Source organism: Cervus canadensis, chromosome 12, assembly GCF_019320065.1.
Source record: "Cervus canadensis isolate Bull #8, Minnesota chromosome 12, ASM1932006v1, whole genome shotgun sequence".
Taxonomy (NCBI): Eukaryota; Metazoa; Chordata; class Mammalia; order Artiodactyla; family Cervidae; genus Cervus; species Cervus canadensis.
The window spans coordinates 45,038,384-45,059,453 of NC_057397.1; the positions used below are offsets into that span (position 1 = coordinate 45,038,384).

The 21,070-nt window shown below is 40.0% G+C and overlaps 1 long non-coding RNA gene across 1 annotated transcript in view; it reads left to right on the top strand.

Moving 5' to 3' along the window:
* Nucleotides 1-1,530: 1,530 nt before the first annotated feature.
* LOC122451341 overlaps nucleotides 1,531-21,070 on the top strand; it is a 108,490-nt gene continuing 88,950 nt past the window's right edge. The window contains exon 1 of the long non-coding RNA XR_006272374.1: nucleotides 1,531-1,648. This is a non-coding gene — a long non-coding RNA (uncharacterized LOC122451341). The remainder of the gene's footprint in view (nucleotides 1,649-21,070) is intronic.

A 21,070-nucleotide genomic window follows, 5' to 3' on the forward strand; every position in this document is an offset into this window, starting at 1 on the left:
ACATGTTCTCGGAAAGGCACTCCCGTATTGTCAGGAGCAACGCTAGTGCTGTGTTAACCCGCCGACAGGCCACCGGGGAGCCGTCATCTTCCCCCAGGGAGGTCTTAGCCTTCTCTCCAAACCCAATTGTTTGTTTATGGAACAAGAATCACCTGCTGTTACCTTCCTCTCAGGACTAGTTGGCATATTTTAAAAGGTGATGAATTTGCCCTTTGGCTTCAAGTTTCTTTGACTAGATTTTCCATTGCCTTTTCTTTTTTTTCCCCAAGTAATAGCATCACTTAATGAAGATACATAGCCTCAAATGTGTATTAGCTCTTTGTTCAATAAATAAGCAATATTACTGTTTTCATGGTCTCCTTCCATACTGATTCCCTGTTGCTTGTAACAGCAGCCCCCAAAACACAGAAGAATCCTCAGAGGTAGCTCGCTCTGACTTCCAGAACTTTGCATGTGCCGCTGCACTCTGCTGAAAGCGCTCCCGCCCCCTCTTCACTTGGCTGATGTCACCACCTTCTCCAGCTCTCAACCTAAGCGTCACGTCCTCTGCCAGGCATGTCAGTTGTCAAGGCCAAGTCCAGATGAGATGGCCTTCGCGTGACTCTGGTAACAGCCTGAACTTTCATCCTCTCAGCGCTTCTCACATTATGGAGTAACCTTAGGTTGATGAACAACCTCAGGTTGGTGAAGCAGTGGTGTATCTCCCTTCCCTCGTCGAAGAATTAAAGCTCAACAGAGGCATTTCCACCTGGCTTAACTTGCCCGACAGCCCATAGCATGAAGGTGCTTAATCAGTAGTTGTTGAATTAAAGAAAAAAAAAAAACTGTAGAATTAAAAGCATACTAAAATTTGTGAACTTACTTTTATCATTTGAAGAAATATTTTACTCTGGTAACCTATCTGCAGCCCATGTGCTTATTCTCTTACCTCCTAATGTTTTTTATTCTGTTGTGTAATTTTCAGTACACACGCAATGTGAGGCAAAGCCTACTTTGCCTCTAATTACAAGCTCTAGAAGAATCTGCTGTGACCTTTAGCCCGCTGCAGTGAATTAAGATCACTTGTGTTCTGCTGCTTGTTTTGAAAGATCCAGTCTCCTTTCCCCTTGAAGTCTGCCTAGTCATGGCGTCAGCTAACCTTGCTGGTTTGAAAGTTCAGGCAGAGTTGTCAGGCTATTTGAAAAGCAGTAGACTTTTAAAATTCATAATAATAAGGGGCCAGCTCCCAATTTTGAGTGTTTAAGAAGTCTCAGCATATGTAATTGTTTACTCTGTTTTGCCAGCATGGAGGGATCTACCATTTGCCTTCCTGAAATGACTGGCTTGAAGAAGAACTGCAAGGAATGCTTGTATCTACATGAAGCTCAGAGCACTGGGCTCCGGGCCCTGCAGGTCGCCATGTGGTGGATTACCCCGACCTGGATCCTGAGGACGTGGAAGCTATGCAGAAAACTCACCAAGGGCTTTGGTGCATCTGAAAGGACACATGGGAGACAAGGAGATGAAGGGGGCTGTGATAATGAAGGATACAGATACTGTCTACAAGGTTCAGTTTGGCAGAGAGCATGCTGATGTGCAATGGAGGAGTCTTGGTTCTGTTTGTGGCTTCAATTCATGGTGTTTGTGAGCTTCACGCTTCAGCTGCCTGGTGAGTGACTGATGAACTAAAGGCTGGTTTTTTTCATTGTTTGTTGTTTTCTTATTGGAACTTTAAGCTACTTGCTGGTCTGAGTAGTGAATACCCCCTTGTCTGAAAGAATACAGCATGGTGCTACCCGCAGTCTTCTATTGGGTTTGAGTTGCAGCGCAATTTCAAAAGTAGTGGGGTTGTCATGGCACCCCCAGGAATAGGAGACCAGTCTCCTTGTTTTTGGATGCAAATTCGTCTTAAGAGAGCATGGAGCCAGGAAGAAAAAAGATCATTTTGCTAGTTCTTGTGTATTACAAGGTGTTGTGGTTTCCAGTTTTAAAATAGGGAGAATTCTGAGGCATTTGAGAATCAGTGTGGTGTGATGGGAATGGTTGAACCATGAGACAGGGGCCTATGTGTGAATATTTCTCTGCTAACTTTGTGAGTCCTTGGGCAAAGCATTTACGGTTTCAGTTTCCTTATCAGAAGAACAGATAATTATGTCTAGTTTAGAAAATATCGTAGGATTTTAAAAATGATGTATATCCATGCTGCAAATGGATGGACCTTGGAAATACCATGTTCAATTCAAGAAGTCAGTCAACAAAAAGATCACGGTTTGCTTGCTTTTGCTGACATGGTATGTCCAGAGCCGGCAAATCACAAAGAAAGTAAACTAGAGGTTGCCAGGGGCTGAGATGTTGGGGAAAGTGGAAAGTGACTGCTAAAGGGTATGAAGTTTCTTTTTAAGGTAATGAAAATGTTCTAAAACTAGATAGTGTGGAAAGTTGTACAGTTCTGTGGATATACTAAAAATCCCTGAATGGTACACTTTTAAAAGGAGAATACTACGGCTTATAAATTATATTTTAATAAAACTGTTGTTTTAAAAACTCTCTGCCACATTAGGAAAAAACAGCACAAGTCAAGTATTTTGTATGTGGCACGTAGTAGGTGTTCATAAATGTCTAATTCCTTTTTTTCATTTTTTTCTTATTTTTCTATTAAGGGATAATTAACAGATTACGTTCTAGTAGTTTCAGGTGTGCAACATAATGATTCAATGTTTATATTATGAACTGATCACCACAAGTCTAGTTAATATCCATCATCTTATAGTTAAAAATTTTTTTTCTTGTGGTAATTCGAGAACTACTCTTCCAGTAAGTTTCAAATATGCAGTATAGTATTTTTAACCATGCTGTGCATTACCTCCCCATGACTTATTTATTTTATAAGTGTGTACCTCTGAAAATGTGTACCTTTTGACCCCCTTCACCCATTTCACCCACCCCTGCCCCTGACAACCACCAATCTGTTCTTTGTATCTGTGAACTTGTTGTTTCCTTTGTTTTCCTTTTTATGGGTTTGTGTGTGTGTGTGTGTGTGTGTTTGGATTCCACATATAAGTGAGATAATACGGTATTTGTCATCTCTGTCTGCCTTATTTCACTTAGCATAATGCCCCCAAGGTCCATTCATGTTTTCAAAAATGGCAAGATTTCACCTTTTTATGGCTGAATAATATCTCGTTGTCTAGGCAGATAGATTAAATAGATTGATAGCGCATTTTCTTTATCCATTCATTAGACATTCATGTTGTTTCCACATCTTGGCTATTGTAAATAGAGCTGCAGTGAACATTGTGATGTATGTGTGCTCTCAAATTAGCATTTTGTTTTCTTCAAGTAAATCTTAGAAGTGGCATTGATGGATCATACAGTAGTTTTGTTTTTCATTTTTTTTTTAGGAACCTATGTACTGTTTTCCATAGCGGCTGACCAATGTACATTCCGATTAATGGTATATGAGAATTCCATTTTCTCCATATCCTCATCAACACGTGTTATTTGTTGTCTTTTTGATAATAGCTGTTATAACAGATGTGAGATGGTGTCTCATTATGGTTTAGATTTGCATTTCCTGGATAACTAGTGATGTTGAGCATCTTTTCATGTGTCTATTGAGCATCTATATGTCTTCTTTAGAAATACATCTACTTGGCTCTTTTTAAATCAAATTGGGTGTTTTTTTTTTTTATTGAGTTGTGTGAGTGCTTATATATTTTCAATGTATCAGATGTATGATTTGCAAAATGTTCTCCCATTTAGTAGGCTAGCCTTTCATTTTGCCGATGGCTTTCTTTGTTGTGCAGAAGCTTTTTGATATAGTCCCACTGGTTTGTTTTTGGTTTCAGCTTCAAAAAATCACCACCAAGACTTATATCAAGAACCTATGTTTTCTTCTAGGGATTTTATGGCTTCAGGTCTTATGTTCATGTCTTTAATCCATGTTGAGTTAATATTTCTGTATGGCGTAAGACAGTAATCCAGTTTCATTCTTTTCTTGTGGCTGTTCAGTTTTCCCAACACCGTTTATTAAAAAGACTGTCCCTTCTCCGTTGTGTATCCTTGGCTCCTTTATCATGAATGAACTGCCCATATATGTGTGTGTTTATTTCTAGGCTCTCTATTCCGTCCCATTTATCTGTGTTTCTGTTTTATGCCAATGCTATCCTGTTTTTATTACCATAGCTTTGGAATATAGCTTGAAATCAGAAGGCATAATGCCTCCAGCTTTGTTGTTCTTTCTCAAGATGGCTTTGGCTACTTGGGGTCTTTTTTTGATGATTCCATACACATTTTAGGATTGTTTGTTCTATTTCTGTGAAAAAAACCATTGGGATTTTTGACAAGAATTGCATTGAATTAGTAGATTGCTTTGGATAGTATGACATTTTAATCATATTAATTCATCTAATATGAGCATAGAATATCTTTCCATTTACTTATATTTTCTTCAATTTCTTACATTAATGTCTTTTACACATTAGTATATGGGTCTTTTACCTCCTTGGTTAAATTTATTCCTAGGTATTTTATTCTTTGTGCTATAACTGTAGATTACACTCAGTCAAAGGGAGATTTTTTTTTAGTTTCTCTTTCTGATAGCTCATTATTACTGTGTAGAAATGCAGACAACTTAATATATTGATTTTTTTTATTCTGTAACTTTACTGAATTCATGTATTAGTTTTAATGGTTTTTTGATGGATTTTCAGGGTATTCTGTAAGATCTTGTCATATGTGAATAATGATATTTTTACTTTTTCTAATTGAGTCCTTTTGTTTCTTTTTATTGCCTAATTGTTCTGGCTAGAACTTCCAATACCAAAGTGGCAACAATCAAGGGGCAAGAGTGAGCATCATTATCTTATTCCTAAGAGGAAAAACTTGCAGGTTTTTTACTGTGAGTATGTTAGCTGTGCAGTTGCGATATATGACTTTTATTATGTTGAGGTATATTCCCGCTATGCCCACTTTTTGCATGTTTTTATCATAAGTGGATGGTGAAGAACTTACTTTTTCAAAAAACCTACCTATGGATCCATCCTGTTATTGTCAACAGCTCTCACTTTACTTTCAACGTATTGTTTTAACTGAGTGGGGGGATTATAATTAGAAAACAGAAAATTGGGAAAATCTCTGAGTAACCATGGGAATGCATCACAATATCATCTGCATTATGTTTTTCTATAGAGTAAAAAATGTCTGAATAACATAGCTCACAGGATCAAGTAAATTCCCTGCTCAGCAGTTGATGAATTCTAAAATCTGGCCTTATCTTTATCTCCACCATTATTGCCCAGTTGGTACTTTTTCTATCAGGTAACTCTCTCATTTTTCCAGACATATGCCAGCCTCCTCTCACGTTTGTGACTTGTTCTGACCACTCCATTTTGGATGACTTCCCTGCTGTTTATTCATGAAGTTCCCACTTAGTCTCACAAATGTGCTTAGGTCCTTTCTCTGCCAAGAAGCTTCTCCTCATTATTGAAGCCCACAGTGATCCCTCATCTCTGAAAGCCTACACCTGAAAGTCTGTATCCAGAGACTGTGACTTCTGAAATCAAAATCTCAGCTAGATTAAAATGGATTACGCTTGAATCCCAGAAAAGCCTGCATGCTAACTGGAAGTATAAACTGTTCATTCTGCAATTATTTCCTGCCATAAGCATATTCTCCCCAACCAAAACAATAAGCTACACATAGAAAGCTTTGTGTTATATGTTTTTGATATCCAGGAAGCTCGTTATTTGAGTCTCGGCATAAAGTAAGCACTCCATATGTTGATTTGTATGGAGCAAGCCACTCTATTCAATCTGTACATTGACTGATTCATATGAAAAAAAAAAAAATCTATCATTGTTTAGCCTACTCCAAATCTTGGCAGTCTTATCACAAGAACAGAGTTGGACCTAAGAATCTGAGCAGTCCCAGGCCTCTTCCTGGTCCCAGGAGGACTTCGGGCTAGCACTTTAACGGGAGTTCAGTGTCTCCCAGAGGGCAACACTCAAAGCATCTTAAAAACAAGGGATGGAATAGCAGTGGATTGCATGGAGACAGACCAGAGGACACCTGAGATGCCTTTCCCCATCACTGCCCCACCTCACAGATACAGATGTGTGGGAGTCTGCAGCATCCTTTCTGATTTAGGCAGTGACTGAATAACCCTGCCTGTTAGTGGGATGGTCACTCCATTCTACTCCATTTTCTGAGCACTCGATCAAAGGAAAAGTAGAGTATTCTGGCCATGTTTCTAGAGAGCTCACAAATTAAAAACCTTAAGGTTTTCTGTAGTTCCCAAAGCAAAACCAGAAAAGCTGAAAGACGACTGGTATGATTAATACATTTATCAGCACTAGCACATTGTTATTTTATTGCTGGTATCAGAGTGACATCATTTTTCATAAAGACACCATAATTGTCTTTGAATGTCATAAAAGGTGAAATTCATTCTCATGGAAATTGAAGAGAACATTGCAAAGGCTTCCGTCAAAGGGGAACTAAATGATTTAGATGATAAAATATACTGGCTTTAAATTTCTGTCTGTAAACCAGGAGTGAAACCACAGAGAATTAGGCTTGAGATGAAGATTGTAATAACCTGGAATTAGTTTGGGCATCCCTCTAATCTCATTTTTTCATGGACTACAACTATTCATTGGGAAATCTGTTTTCTTTCACTGGCCAATATTTCACCTGTCTACTTTCCAAATGAAAATACTAGAAGCAGGAAGAGATGAAGATACTAACTAAATATATCTTATTGGGGATGGCAGAAGCAACTTACTTCTCACTAAAGCACACAAAACTCAAGATATAAAGCAACTTATATGCATAAGACCTTTGCTCAAAATATTTATCCTCTTGTCTGCTAAGTAGTCAGAATTTCTTAAGGACAAATCCTAGAACCATCACATGCAAATTCATTTTTCAACAGGCTGAGATGATGAAAGCTGGACAAATATTTAGGAATTCCTTGCTATTATGTTGTATGTCAAACTTCCTTCCTTTTCCACCCCCACCTCAATATGAACCCACTGGAAATTCCTTCTGCTGCCAAGAGCCTTAGAAAACCTTTACATTATTAATTTTTCCATGGATTTGCCGTGTTTTGGAAGCCTCACAAGAAGCTGAGTGCAGAGTTTGAGGGCAATAAAACAGTCAGAACAAATGGCAAGCCTTTCAGTTTGGCACTGCAGAATGGAGCATGCATCTGTGCATTCCTCTCCAGGCGGCTGGAAGGCTGGAAACGTCTCAAATTTGGCCCTTGGTTTATGTTACCCAGGCAAATGGTCTTTCAGTTATTCTATGGGGGGAAGCCCTTTAGAAGAAAGGCCACATTCGAGGGGAAGGATGGGGGAAGGGACAGTTAGGGAGTTTGGGATCGACATGTACACACTGCTGTATTTAAAATGGATAACCGACAAGGACCTGCTATACATCAGAGAACTCTGCTCAATGTTATGTGGCAGCCTGGATGGGAGGGGAGTTTGGGGGAGAATGGATACCTGCATATGTGTGGCTGAGTCCCTTCACTGCTCCCCTGAAACTAGCACAACATTGTTAACCGATTGTATCCCAACACAAACAGCTTTTGGAAAAAAAAAAAAAAACAGCTTTTGAAAAGATTTAAAGAAAATAAAGGCAACATTACGGGCCAGTGACTCTCAATTTCCAAGTGCATAGATATCTTGCTAAATGCATATTCTAATTCATTAGGTCTGTGTGTAGAGCCTAAGACTCTGCATTCCTAGCAAACTTCCAGATGATGCTCATGGTGCAGGAAAGGGGTTAGCAAAACATAGGGTTGACTTACCCTATGGGCTGCCCTGGAGGCTCAGTGGTAAAAAACCCACCTGCCAATGTAAGAGACATGGATTCAGTCCCTGTGTTGGGAAGATTCCCTGGAGAAAGAACTGGCAACCCACTCCAGTATTCTTGCCTGAGAAATCTCATAAACAGAGGAGCCTGGCGGGCTACAGTCCATGGGGTCTCAAAAAGGAGTCAGACACAATTTCGCGACTACACAAGTCACCCTATACCAGGCTTGGTTTCCAGCAATTTAATCAATGCTTATGTTTGACTTAAAATAAATTTTAAATTAGTCCAACTCACAATGTTTGCGAAAATAAAATCCATTTGATTTCCATTTGAGGCCAGTATTTACTGAAGAATAAGATAGATTATCAACGAACCCAGGGAATGAGGTGGGTGTAAAACAAAGAATTCCTTGGTCTTTGACTTAAGCATTTTTCATTCTCACTTTGCAACTGTATATTTTGCTTCCTTGTTAAAAGTAGCTAATGCCAATTTTATCTTGCCTTTTTATTAACAAGCTTATCTTCACCAAGTACAAGTCAGTCCCAGAAATGTCACTGCAGCTCATGTGCATCAGGCACAAGGATTAGATAGGGGAAAGCTTGGCCCGGCCTGTTTTCTTTTGCTCACCCGAAAGGAATCTCATGCTCAGTTCCAAGCCAGATGTCATTTGGGGTGATATTATATAGAAATTCCAGTAATTAAACTCACTAAACTATGACCAGCTGATATTAACCCTCTTGTTAGGTCACAAATTGCTTCCTTCTCTTTTGTATGAAAATATATCTAAGAGCTCCTCTGTGTTCTGAATTAGTTACAAGTTCTCAGAAAAATGACCTCCAAAGGCATGAGTTTGGCATGCCATAGTGATCAGAAAGGGATTTGTGTGTGTGTGTCTGCTGTCCGTGGGTGAATGCACATACTGGGCTAAATGTGTTAAGACAAAACTTGTAAAGCCTGAATTTCAGGTGTTGGTGCAGAAATGTTAGCATCAGAACCTAAAGAGAGCATCTTTCTTGGGGGCTGGGGGGTGGGGCACATAAGAAAGTAGGTTACCAAAAGACATGGTAAAGCCCAGAAAAGGTCAGAAAAAATCCAAAATCCATTAAAAACTGGCATTGGAGACCATTTTGCCTTGTATCTCAGACAACACTTAAAAAGTGGAGGTATTTACTAAGCACCGTGTCAGATGCCGACCAGTCATTCAAGTATAGCAGTGCCAAAAGCAGAGTAGACTGATGTGCTCATTCAGCTAACAGGTACAGATGGCTGCCTTCCACTAGGCATATAGCCACTGCCATCAGGGGACCTCTGGACCAGGGTATTACTTAAGGCCTCAACAGTGTCTTTTCCTGATCTCAGCAACTGGAGTTCAAGGAAGGTGTGAGTTCAGGACAGCTGTGTCACCTGCCTGTATAAGGTTTGGGGCCTACGTTACTGTGGTCATACATGTCTGGATTCAAGAGTGAAGTAGGACTTGGACTCCATGAAATGTGCAGAGTAGAAGTAAAGAAGTAGCAAAACTGATAAGAAATATTTGCCTGTTGGGATAGTTTTATCTATTAAGAAAAGACAAAAATAAAAATGCATATGACAAAACATATATGTAACAATATAAATAACATAATGTGTGTGTGTGTAGCGTGCCCAGTCGTGTTCAACTCTTTGCAACCAGCTGGACTGTGGCCCCCCAGGCTCCTCTATGGGATTTTCCAGGCAAGAATACTGGAGTGGGTTGCCATTTCTTTTTCCAGGGGATCTTCCCAACCCAAGGATTGAGCTCATGTCTCCTGAATCTCCTGAATTGGCAGGCATATGCTTTCCCAGTGTGCCACCTGGGAAGCCCATAAATAACATAATATATATATAATAATATATACAACATAAATTATGTATAGATATAACTAAGCACTGTGCTGTTGACAAGAAAACAAGTGTGCTCTCAGAAAGGATAAGCAAGTAAAATGATGGCAGGAAATATATCTTTCTCACTCTTTTAGCCTCAACATCCAGCAAGGGGCTGGTACATAACAGGTGCACAAGATTGTCTGAATAATTAACATATAGATCTTCATTTATCTGTTGAGTTAGATCAGAGGGGAGATGCTCCATGTGTATTTCTGGACTCACTCTCCCAATTTCTCCGCTATCCCAACCTGGGGGCTTCTAGCTTACCCGTCTACTATTTTAGCATCCGCTGCCTTCCATTCATCAGTGGCAGCTTCAAATACTCTACAACCACACTGGAAGTTCCTGAAAGCCAAGAATGATTTCTGATGCTTCCTCAGTGATCCCTTTAAACCATAAGAGCCAAATGCTGGTGAAATGGTTGCAGTGACCAAATAATTTGCTCTCTTTTAGTTTAAGATCATTTGATTCACTATACAGGGCAACTGGGGCTTCCCTGGGGGCTCAGCAGTAAAGAATCTGCCTGCAGTGCAGGAAACTAAGGAGACACAGGTTAGATTCCTGGGTCAGGAAGATCCCTTGGAGGAGGAGATGGCAACCCACCCCAGCATTCTTACCTAGAAAATCTCATGGACAGAGGAGGCTGGAGGGCTATAGACAATGGAATCACAAAGAGTCAGACACAACTGAGCTACTGAACACACACACACAGGAAAATTGTGTTGAAAAATACAGAGAATGCAGAAAGAAAATAATTCTGGGCAAAGTACCTTAAGATTGTTGGGTGTTGACCATCATTCTCAAACATGATTGATAGAATAGCTTCATCTCTCTGGTGTGCAGTCTTACTACACCTGTTACAAATTTAATACATTTTTTTTTTAATATTTCCACTTCTAGGAATTTTTTCAACAGTTATGCCCAGCATTGCTTAAGGTAGCAAAAATCCTGAAAGTAAACTAAACTGTGCATTAGTGTAACAATGAGTCAGTCATTTCTGGTGTGTTCATCTAGTAAAAGAAGAAGCAATCAAGAAAAGGAAGGAAACAAGCGCCAAGACTTTACACTGTTAAACCGAAATCAGAGTGCAGAGCAGTAGACATCCTTGGTGGTTCCAAAGGAATGCATGCAGTACATAGCTAATTATAAGTGCACAGAATCTGTTTTAAAAGATGCACAATAAACTGGAAAGAATAATTGCCTCTTGTAAGGGAAACTTGGAGTGAAAAAGAGAGCCTTAAATTACCCTGTGGACTTTTTTGTATTGTTTATATAGTTTTTTTTTTATCATGTATCCACATTGATCTTTAAGATCAATTTTATAAAACTACTGCTTAGGAAAATAGAACAGCTTAAGGGTATTTCGATACCACAGTAGGTGCCAAATTGGGCTACAAAAGCTCCGGCAGCACTTCAGTCACCGTCTCCTAGCATTCTGCCTCAGGATGGCAGTCTAGTTCTTCCATTTTTTCTTTCTCCAGCAAAAAATTTAATTTGGTTTCCTCTGAGTGTTCTCTGGCTTCACCTGCAACTTCGGAGTCCACAGTGAATTGAATTATTAAGGAGCTCCTTTCCCAGAAAGAAGACTTTGGGTTTATTACATTTAACTCACCCCATCTTTTCGTTGTCTAACTTTCTTTCTCTTTTAAATCCTCACAACACAATCTGGCTTCCCCCACCATGGCATGTACAGTGTTTTCCCCTTAATGGCTTGATGGGTGGTCTGCTTCTAGAATCTTGCCTTAGCTGAGGAATACTATTTAGACACCCATCTTAGATGTATGTGCCTTGTTTTCTTATTATTCTAAGTGATATTTTTATTTTATTCCCTTCTAACCCCAATTTCTCTGGTTCTACATATTCTTCTTTACCCACAATGGTATTTTTTTTCCCTCAATAAAATATTTTCTTCCAACGACATACTGTGGGAAGATCCATAGAGTTGGGCTTCCCGGGTGGCGCTAATGATAAAGAACCCGCTTGCCAATGCAGGAGACGCAAGAGACCGGGTTTGATCCTGGGTTGGGAAGATCCCCTGGAGGAGAGTACACCAACGCACCCCAGTATTCTTGCCTGGAGAATCCCATGGACAGAGGAGCCTAGCGGGGCTACAGCGCATGGGGTCGTGAAGAATCAGACATGACTGAGGAGACTCAGTGCACACACATCCATAGGGCCAGTGCGGCTTCTCTCGGTTAAGTGGCGGGTGGCGATGCTGACCCACATGCATGCCTTTTCTTCCTGCTGCTCTCTTACCCCTGACTCTCCGCTCTCCTCACCCTGACCCTACATACAATTTTGAAATGTCGCCCAGGGTGCCTGAGGATGCACAGTCAAGTTTGAAAACCTCTGTCCAGAACAAGGAAAGGCAGCTGTGAGGGAAACTTAAGTCACTGTTGTCAAATCACTGGTGAGATAAGAGACAGTGTAGCTCCGGGACCCAAGTCTTCTGGCCTGAGCTACAGAGAATGCCTCAAAGCATTTTGTGTACCAGCCTTCTAGCACAAACACAACACAAACCTTTAAAGGGCAGCTGAACAGATTTCTGCTTTCCAAAAACCTGTATTTTTTTAAGAGAAAATAAAAGGATTTTAATTTTTTATGACTCCCAAGAAAATATGTTGTCAAAAAAATAGACCTTTAAAGCCTGTTTTTCTGATATTTAAAAGCACATTTTAAAAAAATAATGTACTAGAAAACTCTGGTGGTTGTTTTTTTTCTAGAAGTTTGTTGCTGTCAACCAGCTCTCCCTCTCTCATCCCAGGCAGGGTTCCCTTCCTTCAGTGGACAGCCAGCCTCTGAGGCAAGAGATTCAGCAGAGAGCTCCAAGGCCTTAGGAGCTTCCCAGGTGGCGCTATTGGTAAAGAACCCACCTGCCAATGTGGGTGGACGTGAGAGATGCAGGTTCGATCCCTGGGTCAGGAAGATCCGCTGGGGGAGGGCGTGGCAACCCGCTCCACTATTCTTGCCTGGAGAGTCCCAAGGACAGAGGAGCCTGGCTGGCTATGGTCCATAGGGCAAAAAGAGTCCCAGGGTCAGAGGAGCCTGGTTGGCTATGGTCCATAGGGCAAAAAGAGTCCCAAGGTCAGAGGAGCCTGGCTGGCCACGGTCCACAGGGCAAAAAGAGTAGGACACAACTGGAGAGACTTAGCACACACCTCTGCCAGGGCTTTAGAGCCCAGGTGGGCTCAGATCCCAGCCTGGCCATGAATGTGGGCATGCTGCTTGGCCACAGTGAGCCTTACAGAACAAAGTTAGTGTTTGTAAGTAGTGTGATGTCATGGTTAACAGCATGGAGTCCAAACCCAGATGGTCGCAAATCCCAGCTCTAGCCCCTTCTAGATACATTATGTTAACCACGCCATGAAGAGTAGGGCAAATACTAGTACCTCCATTACAGAATTGTTACACAGATTCAATGAGTTATTTTCATAAAGCACTTAAGTGCCTTAGAAGTACCTGTTAAATATCAATGCATAGTAATATTATATTGTAATATTTTAGTTATACTAGAAGCAGAAGAAGAACTAATAAGTGCAGCGGATGAGGACTGGATTTGAGGTGTATTAGAAGTGGATGATAAAGGCTTCCCTGGTAGCCCAGCTGGTAAAGAATCTGCCTGCAGTGCAGGAGACCCTGGTTCAATTCCTGGGTAGGGAAGTTTCCCTGGAGAAGGGATAGGCTACCCACTTCTATATTCTTGGCCTTCTCTGGTGGCTCAGACAGTAAAGAATCAGCCTGCAATGTGAGAGACCCAGGTTCGACTCCTGGGTTGGGAAGAAGATCCCCTGGAGGAGGGCATGGCAACCCACTCCAGTATTCTTGCCTGGAGAATCTCCATGGACAGAGGGCTACAGTCCATAGGGTCACAAAGAGTTGGACACAAATGAGTGACTAAGAATAGCACAGAAGTGGAGGCTATTCATCATAAGTCCTTCTATCTGCTATGATGTGATTTTTTTTTATTATCATTCATGTACCTCCATTACTTTGATATTTTTAAATACTTAAAACACAGTTAGATATGAAATAATGGTCAAGTTACTTAATCTCAGTAAATTTGTTTCTTCTCATAAAATTAGAATAATAACCCCATTCATTGTTTCTTCTCTTCCTATCTCTTTATTTTGAGAAGGAAACGTAGTTGTTTTTTTAAATAGGACAACTAGCTATGTGACCTTGAAAAGACCATCTTTCTCACCTTATTTCCATCAGGATTGTGCTAGATCTGGGAAGTTCTTTTCAGCTGTGATGCCAAGGCACGGTATTTTGTTACCATTTTTAGCTTCGAAAAATCAAATGTATTATTTTACTGTGCTAGAGATTAGCGGTCCAACACTGGTCTCACTGGTCTAACATCAAGGTGATGGCAGACGTGTGCTCCTTCTTGGAGCTCTAGGGGAGAATTTGTTACTTGCTTTTTCCAGCATCTAGAGGCTACCTCCTTCCTTGCTTTTATCTTACTATGTCTTCAAAACCAGAATTAGCTGGTCAAGTCCTCACAGCATAACCTCTGACCTTTTCTACTGTTTTTTTTTTTAATCCCCTTTTATTTCTTTCAATTGAGGTGTATTCATATAATGTAAAATTAACCATTTTTAATTGAAGTGTAGTTGATTTACAATGTTTCAGGTGTACGGCAAAGTAACTTAATATATATATTCTTTTTCAGGTCCTTTTCCATTATAGTTATTAAAAGACACTAAATATAGTTCACTGTGCTATACAAGGACTGTGCCTGTTTCTTTGTTGTTTAGCTGTTTTATATATAGTAGTATGTATCTGTTAATCCCAAATTCCTAATTATCCTTGCCCCGCCCAGGGTTTATTTTGAATTTTATTGAAGTATAGTTGATTTACAATGCTGTATTAATTTCTTCTATACAGCAGAGTGACTCAGTTATATTTTTTTCTTATTCTTTTCCATTATAATTTGTCACAGGATATTGAATATAGTTCTCTGTACTATATACAGTAGGACCTTGTTGTTTATCCAGCCTATGTATAATAGTTTCTCTCTCCTAACCCCAAACTTCCAATTTTCCCTCTCCTACCTGCCCCCTTGACAACCACTAAAATTAACCATTTTAAAGTGAACAATTCAGTGCATTTTTGTGCACTCACACTGTTGTGCAATCACCAATTCTGTCTAGTTCCAAAACATTTTATCACAGAAGGAAATTCCACGCTTATTAAGCAGTTGCTCCCCATTTTCTGCTCTCTCTACCCTCTGCAACCATCAATCTGATTTCTATTTCAGTGGGTCTACCAATTCGGATACTTCATATAAATGGAATCGTATAATATTTGACCTTTTGTTTCTGGCTTCTTTCACTTAATATTTTTGAGCTTCATCCTATATTACCATGTACAAGCACTATTATCCCTTTACATGGTTGAATAATATTTCACTGAGTGAATATACCACAATTTATTTATCCATCTTTCCATTGATGGACATTTGGACTATTTCCACCTTTTAGCTATTGTGAATAATGCTGTTATGAATATACTTATACATGTTTTTTGAGTACCGATTTTCAGTTCGTTTGGATAGCTACTAAGAAGTAGAATTGTTGGGTCACATACTAATTCTGTGTTTAATTTTTTAAAGAACCACCTATTTTGCACAACCGTTGGGCCAGGTTGCCCTTAATTTTAATACATCTCCAGGGAGCTACAGTCCCTATCTCTAATGTGACCCCCTTTTGCTAATACTTCACATGATTGCAGGGGTTCCTCTGACATTTATTCAAGTAGGAAACCCTCTTAATGAATGAACTACATGTGGAAAGCTGCCAGAAACTCCTAGGAGACTGGAAAGCCCTTCTAAAGGGCTGTAGACCTTTGGACACTTTAATGAAACTTCCCTGTGCTGTCACAGACACATGCTCAAAATACGGTAGACGCTTTGTAAACGTGAGAAGCAGTGTAAGGTCAAATGAGTCAGCTGGCTTTTAGAAGTTGAAAAGGAAAACAACTACAATTCCACAGTCTTCACAAAATATTTTATATCAAACCTTTTATTTGCTTGGCAAAAGCATATTAACTGCCTGCTATGGTGCTTAGCACTGATTAAATAACATGATCCGTGTTATCAGAGAACTCATGAGCTAGCAAAGGAAACAGATGGTAAACAAATAATCGTGTTAGAATCTGACAAGCGCTAAGAACAAGACTGGACAGAGTGTTGTGGGGGTGCAGTAGATGGAGTAGTTTATCATACCTAAGAAGCTGAAGAGCTGACTCACTGGAAAAGACCCTGATGCTGGGAAAGATTGAGGGCAGGAGGAGAAGGGGATGACAGAGGATGAGATGGTTGAATGGCTTCACTGACACAATGGACATGAATTTGAGCAAATTCACGGAGATAGAGAAGGACAAAAAAGCCTGGTATGCTGCAGTCCATGGGGTCTCGAAGAGTCAGACATGACTTAGTGATTGAACAACAACAACGACAAAGCTGAAAAAAGGCTTGACAGGAAAAGAGATTGTCAGTTGGATCATAAAGCATGGTAGGAATGTGGTCCTCAGAGAGAGATGCTGTGATTGAAGGCTTGGAAGTACCCAACCGCAGGACACAGTTAAATGAATCTTTAAATAATTCAGGAATATCTAGGAATAATAGGGTGTATGAATGTGGGGATGAGAGGGTAAAATTGGAAAGTAAATATTGTATCTTATTAGCAGCCAGAAATGAACTGACCCTACCAGCCTGAGACTGACCCCTTGGAGAACAGCCCCCTCCTGACATTCAGAGTCCTCCGGGGTATCACTCACTGGCTAAGCACTGCCATCAGGCATATGTATCAATGTATGACTTACTTCTGGGGGTGCCATTTAAAAGATTTCAAGACCTCAGAATGGCATTTCTCTAAATTTCTAAATGAATTTGTCAAAATCCTAGAAAGCTCTGCTGTATAAGCATATAAGCCTTGCAATAAAACAGCCTTAAGTGATTGCTTTTATCCCTCTAAGCATCAGTTTTATTATAAAATGGGCCTTATGAAAATACCTGCCTTGTAAAGTTGTAAGAGGATTAAATGACGAAAATGAATTAATTAGTTCTAATCTGGTGACTCTGGTAAAGAACCTGCCTGCCAATGCAGGAGATACAAGAGACGCAGTTTGCATCCCTGGGTTAGGAAGATCCCCTGAGGAGGGCACAGCAACCCACTCCATTCTTCTTGCTTGGAAGATTCCATGGACAGAGGAGCCTGGCGGGTTATTGCCCATGGGTCGCAGAGAGTTGGGATAACTGAGCACATGCACACACAATCACATAGTAAGCATTTATAAATGTGACTTAATATTATTCTTAATGAGAAGCTCTAGGAATTCAAACTGATTTGGTATCTCAGGAAACTACATACTTCATCTCTCTTTTAGGAAACATTTGGATCAAGGGGTCAATTCTAGTGACGAAATTTTTATCATCAATATCGTGAAAAGATCTGGACTTTTTGTTGATTGGCTTGGAAAGGAAAAAAAAAAAAAATCTGTGATTTCTGGTTCTTTTTAGCATCCTAAACAGATTGCTTCTCTTGGGAATTTCCTAAGACCCGGTCTCAACAGGGACAGCTCTCATCTCTGTGATGACAGCCCCCTCTACTTCTTGAAAATGTCCCTGGAAAAAAAGGTCAAGAGTGACTAAGGGAGAGAACTCAAGGTTTGAATAACAATAGTCTCCTGTCGGCTAACAGAATTTCACATATATTTCACGAGTGCTTGCTATTCAAATCCTTGCAACTTGAAGAAGTTTTCCATTCCGGGCTACCTAAAGAACTCAGCAAAAGCTAAACCTACCTTGACGAAGCTCTATCCCAAGGTGAAATTACATTTAGAAATATGGAGATTATTCCGACACAGCTTAAAGACTTTTCTCCATAATCTGTCACATTTAACAACTGTGTCCAGGCAGATGTTTAGACTTTTCAGCATGACAAAGTAGAAGACAGACCAAAGAGATCAAGTTCAGACATCAAGCATACCTTGGCTTCACTCAAAAAAGAACTGGTAAGAGCATTAGAAATGTTATTAAATTTACATAAAGGGGAATATGGAAGGCAACATAAACAGATCAGGGGAGCCATACCTGGGGATTAGGAAACATGCCTGGTCAACAATTAGGAACAAGTTTGAGAGAGCAGAAAACACTGTAATTTTACATGCAGAGCATCTTTTTCTAAGGAAAGGTTTTTGGGGTTTTTTGTTTGTTTGTTTGTTTGGTCTTCGTTTTGTTTTTAACAAAAGCAAGAAATGCCTACCATCATGGCATGACTGATGTGCTTAAAATTCGACAATTGGTATAGTCATTAGTAATTATATGATAGCACTTATGGTAAAGAATCTGCCTGCCAAAGAAGAAGGCATAAGAGATGCAGGTTTGATCCCTGGGTCGGGATGATGCCCTGGAAGAGGGCATGGCAACCCACTCCAATATTCTTGCCTGGAGAATTCCATAGAGGAGTGTGGTGGGCTACAGTCCTTAGGGTCTCAAAGAGTCAGACTTAGCACGCACGTAAAGCAGGCCATGTAACTATGTATCCTCTGATAAACCAGTGAGTGACCCAGGATCACTTCTTCATGTGCTCTACTGCTATTTCTAGGCTATTCTTAGATCTGTAATCTGTCGGGAACTTCCTGTGCTCTGGAAATGTCTAAGATCTGCCCTTATTATTTGCTGCATTTTCATCAAACTTAAAAAATGAGGCATAAGGAACTTGAGTTTAAAAATCAAACAAACGTTGCAACCTTCTGGAACTTCCCTACTTTAAATCTTGTCATTGTATTTGTAAAATCATCCTCTTCATCCTGTTTAATAATTGATTTCCTGATGACTGCTCAAAGAGTGATTTTTTTCCTTCAATGTCAAGTACTCTGACATTGGGCTGAGTCATTTTGAATCTGTTCACAGTCTTAGATGACCTCAAACAAACAAAAATTTTGTACTGAAGAAAAACCATGCCCTAAAATTGGTTTTCTTTTAAATTCCAGTAATTTACTTCTTTATAATTATCTTTTCATTACTTTGGCTGTTTGTCTTTATGTAAGAGACACTGAACTTCAATAGCTTTTGCAGTGAGTAAAGAAAATGTAGAACTATTGATCCGCCAACAAAACATCTGAGTGATGTAGAGATGTTAGGATTGTGGGTTGATGAATTTTAGAACTTTCACTTTAGTTTGCAAAGCAAGTCAAAATTTTTTTAACAGAATAGTTTCTTTGCTTTTCTTTTTTTTTTTTTTAATTTGCGCTGATGACTTAACCTTTAAGATTTATCTCTGAAACTAAATTTCTGATTATGCTCTAACTCTCTTTAGTAAACAACTAAATAGTCTATGCACTAGAAGCACTAAAAGCTCACAACTGGAAGGTGAATAGATTACCAGAATACAGTGTTATACTTTGTATGATAGTTGCAAGGGCCTGGGTAGCAAAAAATAAGTCGTAGGTCCATCTTGTAGCTGATAGAAAGGTTCATATCTTACCTATTGTTGTTGTTCAGTCTCTCGGTAGTGTCTGACTCTTTGCGAGCCCATGGACTGCAGCATACCAGGCTTCCCTGTCCTTCACTGTCTCCCAGAATTTGCTCAGACTCATGCCCATTGAGTCAATGATGCTATCCAACCATCTCATCCTCTGGTATCTTATCTACAATTCTCATCTATCTTATAAAGTTTCACATCTTATAATTAAGATAATTAAATCATTGGAATGGCACTTTCTATTGAATAAATGGAAAAAAAAAAAAACAGTGAGAAATCCTGGCAGAGAAGATGCAATTTACCTTAGAAAAATGAATAAGCTCAACACCATGGGCAGAGAACACCCATCCCAGTTTAAAATGTTTGAAATAGCAGTTTTGCCCTTACTGGAGATACCCCTCGTCCAAGGTAAGAGAAACCTAAGTAAGACAGTAGGTATTGCCAGGGGGCATCAGAGGGCAGACACACTAAAACCATAATCACAGAAAACTAGCCAACTTGATCACAGGACCACAGTCTTATCTAACTCAATGAAACTAAGCCATGCCGTGTGGGGCCACCCAAGACGGTCGGGTCACGGTGGAGAGGTCTGACAGAATGTGGTCCACTGGAGACGGGAATGGCAAACCACTTCAGTATTCTTGCCTTGAGAACCCCATGAACAGTATGAAAAGGCAAAATTATAGGATACTGAAAGAGGAACTCCCCAGGTTGGTAGGTGCCCAATATGCAACTGGAGATCAATGGAGAAGTAACTCCAGAAAGAATGAAGAGATGGAGCCAAAGCAAAAACAGTACCCAGTTGTGGATGTGAATGGTGATAGAAGCAAGGTCTGATGCTGTAAAGAGCAATATTGCATAGGAACCTGGAATGTTAGGTCCATGAATCAAAGCAAATTGGAAGTAGTCAAACAGGAGATGACAAGAGTCAACATCGACATTCTAGGAATCAGCAAACTAAAATGGACTGGAATGGGTGAATTGACCCATTTTATCTACTTCTGTGGGCAGGAATCCCTTAGAAGAAATGGAGTAGCCATCATGGTCAACAAAAGAGTCTGAAATGCAGTACTTGGATGCAATCTCAAAAACCATAGAATGATCTCTGCTCGTTTCCAAGGCAAACCATTCAATATCATGGTAATCCAAGCATATGCCCCAACCAGTAACTCTGAAGAAGCTGAAGTTGAACAGTTCTATGAAGACCTACAAGACCTTTTAGAACTAACACCCAAAAAAGATGTCCTTTTCATTATAGGGGACTGAAATGCAAAAGTAGGAAGTCAGGAAACACCTGGAGTAACAGACAAATTTGGCCTTGAAGTATGGAATGAAGCAGGGCAAAGGCTAATAGAGTTTTGCCAAGAGAACGCACTGGTCATAGCAAACAGCCTCTTCCAACAACACAAGAGAAGACTCTACACATGGACATCACCAGATGGTCAACACCGAAATCAGATTGATTATGTTCTTTACAGCCAAAGATGGAGAAACACTATACAGTCAGCAAAAACAAGACCAGGAGCTGACTGTGGCTCAGATCATGAACTCCTCATTGCCAAATTCAGACTAAATTGAAGAAAGTAGGGAAAACCACTAGACCATTCAGGTATGAACTAAATCAAATCCCTTATGATTATACAGTGGAAGTGAGAAATAGATTTAAGGGACTAGATCTGATAGACAGAGTGCCTGATGAACTATGGATGGAGGTTCGTGACATTGTACAGGGAGCAAGACCATCCCCATGGAAAAGAGATGCAAAAAAGCAAAATGGCTGTCTGAGGAGGCCTTACAAATAGCTGTGAAAAGAAGAGAAGTGAAAAGCAAAGGAAAGATATTCCCATTTGAATGCAGAGTTCCAAAGAAGAACAAAGAGA